Source organism: Gossypium hirsutum, chromosome A10 (assembly GCF_007990345.1).
Source record: "Gossypium hirsutum isolate 1008001.06 chromosome A10, Gossypium_hirsutum_v2.1, whole genome shotgun sequence".
In the NCBI taxonomy this organism is placed as follows: Eukaryota; Viridiplantae; Streptophyta; class Magnoliopsida; order Malvales; family Malvaceae; genus Gossypium; species Gossypium hirsutum.
In genome coordinates, this window is record NC_053433.1 from 17,114,246 (window position 1) to 17,117,324 (window position 3,079).

A 3,079-nucleotide genomic window follows, 5' to 3' on the forward strand; every position below is an offset into this window, starting at 1 on the left:
GTTTATTTGCCAGAAGCTCCTTTAAAAACTTGACTGCGTTTGGCATATGCGAAAAGGCTTCAATAAACGGTAAGTTAATATGTAGTTTCTTTAGAAGTTTAAGGAATTTACCAAATTGTTCGTCTGAGAGGTCTTTCCTTGTCACATTGGGGTTGGCACGTGAGGTTTATATTCTGTAATCACTGGCTTTGGCTCATTGTGGCCGACCTCATCCTTACCTATGATTACCCCCTGTTTTTGGCTTTGGTTCTGCAACTAGCCCTTCCTCATCTTGAATGGCAATCGCGTTGAGTTACTCCCTTGTGTTAGATTCAGTGTTGCTTGGCAGGCTCCCTTATGGTCGTTCGGAAATCAACTTGGCGAGCTATCCAATCTGAGTTTCGAGCCCCTAGATTGATGCCTGTTGATTTTTGAGTGTTGTCTCAGTATTCTGAAAACGAGTTTCTGACACTGAGATGAATTTTATTAGCATCTCTTTAAGGTTCAATTTTTTCTCTTCTTGGTAGGGTGGTTGTTGGAAGCCTGGAGGTGGTGGTCTCTGATTCCCTTGGCCTCCCTATGAAAAATTAGGGAGGTTCCCCCAACCTGCATTGTAAGTATTGCAATAGGGATTGTTTTGAGATCAGGGATTTTTACCCATGTAATTTAACCGTTCATTCTCCATGTTGTGGCCATAAGGTGGGTATTCTAAACTACTTGATCCACCTCCACTTGCTTCGTATTGCATTACTGGGTGAACCTATGAAGAAATAAGAAAACCATCAATTTTCTTATTCAAGAGTTCTACCTGATTAGAGAGCATGGTGACTGTATCGACGTTATAAACGCCGGCTGTTTCGTTGGCTTTGTCCTCATGACTTGCCACTGATAGTTATTCAGTGACATCTCCTCTATAAATTCATAGGCATCTTCAGGTGTCTTATTATTGATGGTTCCACCAGCAGCTGCGTCAACCATTTGTCGAGTTGAAGGATTCAGGCCATTACGAAAGGTTTGAACCTGTAGCCAAAGTGGTAACCCATGGTGAGGGCATCTTCTCAAGAGGTCCTTGTATCTCTCCCATGCATCGTAGAGTGCTTTGAAATCCATCTACACAAAGGAAGAAATATCATTACGTAATTTAGCTGTTTTAGCCGGTGAAAAATATTTTAATAAAAACTTTTCGGACATTTGTTCCCAAGTAGTGATTGACCCTCGTGGCAACGAGTTCAACCACTGTTTAGTTTTGTTTCTCAATGAAAAAGGAAATAAACGAAGATGAATGGCATCATCAGAAACGTCATTAATTTTAAATGTATCACATAGTTCCAAAAAGTTTGCTAAGTGAGCGTTGGGATCCTCGTCCTGCAAACCATCAAACTGAACAAACTGTTGTATCATTTGAATTGTGTTAGGTTTTAGTTCAAAAGAATTTGCGGCTACAGTCGGTCTAACTATGCTCGATTCAGTTCCTGTTAAAGAAGGCTTAGCATAATCATACATAGTGCGTGGAGTAGGATTCTGATAAACAGCAATCGTAGGAGGTAGCAGATTTTCTTGGTTTTCAGCCATCTCCTCAGTTGTGGTTGAAGAATCATCCTCTTGCTTGTCCTCTGTGTATCTTAGGCTTCACCTTATTTCTCTCCGATTTCTGTGAATTGTGCGGTCGATCTCACCATCAAAAAGTAGTTGTCTTGACAGGTTTCTTCTGGTCATAAACTAGAAAAACCTGTCAGAAGGAAATAAGAGAAAAATTAGAAAAGAAAATAAAAATTTAAATTGTAATAAAAGTAAAGTGGCTAAAGTAATGAAAATCGAGTTTTCCTAATATCCTAGTTCCCCGGCAATGACGCCAAAAACTTGATGCGTGATATTCATAACAGGTTTTAAAGATTTATAAATGAAACGTTCTTGAGACTAACTTATTATCACGATTAAAGCAAGTGTACCTATCGAATAGTAGTATAGTTCAGCAACACCGGATTGTCTAACCCAAAGGAACTACGAGTACTAGTATTTACTTCCTTTTTATTATCTAGCCTAAAATTTAAGAGATTTGGTTGTCTAAACTAATTACTAACTAAGAATGCACAGAAAGAAAAACTTAGGAAAATACTTTTGGGAAAATTCGATTGATTGAGATAATACCTAAGGACAAATCCACCTAGACTTCACTTGTTATTTGACTCTGAATCAGACAATTTATTCATTTGACTTGATCCGTAGAAATCCCTAAGTTATATTATTATCTCTCGCGAGACTAATAACGTCTAACCTTAGGTTGAATAATTGAAATCTCTTTCTAATTAACACCCTAGAATTGCATTAACTCGATCTATGGATTCCCTTATTAGGTTTCACCCTAATCTGGCAAAATCTTATCACCCTATCTCTAGGCACGCAATCAACTTCGTTTAATTATGACAAATTTACTCTTAGACAGGGTCTATTGCTCCTCTGAATAAGAGCTTAACTTGAATCAATATCCTAGAATATTAAAACAAGAATTAAGAACACATAATTAAGAACAAGTCAAATATTTATCATACAATTCAGATAATAATAACAAGATCTGTCTTAGGTTTCATTCCCCTTAGGTATTTAGGGGTTTAGTTCATCCTTATGAAAGAAAACATCTCAAAAGAATAAAATAAAAAAAACATAAGAAAACCCAAAACTCCTGAAGGAACATGAAGGGAGATCTCTAGCCTTGATGATGAATCTGGCTCTTGAGATGGATCAATTGGCTTTCTTTGAGTAATTCCTTACTTCCTACTCTACATCCCCTTCCTAAGTGCCTCCTCAAGTGTTTAAATAGGCTTTGGAATTCCTAAGAGCCCTCAAAATTGGGCTTTTTCGAATTAGAATAAACTTGGGTTCGGCAGGGACACACCCGTGTGCGATCCATCCGTGTAAGTCGTGCTTCGATCTTGCCAAATTGACACGGCTGTGTGACACACCCGTGTGAGGAAGTTCAGGCCGTGTTGTTTTCCCATGTGGGTCCATTTTCTCCAATTTCAGCCCGTTTCTCCCTCATTTTACTCTCCTAAGCTCTGTTAAGTATAAAACATGAAATTAAAGGATTAGGAGAATCTAATTC

General features: G+C 38.2%; 1 non-coding gene across 1 annotated transcript; it reads left to right on the forward strand.

The window, feature by feature from the left end:
- The first annotated feature begins 1,015 nt into the window (after positions 1 to 1,015).
- On the forward strand, positions 1,016 to 1,122 carry LOC121208678 (small nucleolar RNA R71). Its single transcript, XR_005903809.1, has one exon. It is a non-coding gene; the product is annotated as a small nucleolar RNA R71 (small nucleolar RNA).
- The last annotated feature ends 1,957 nt before the right edge of the window (positions 1,123 to 3,079 follow it).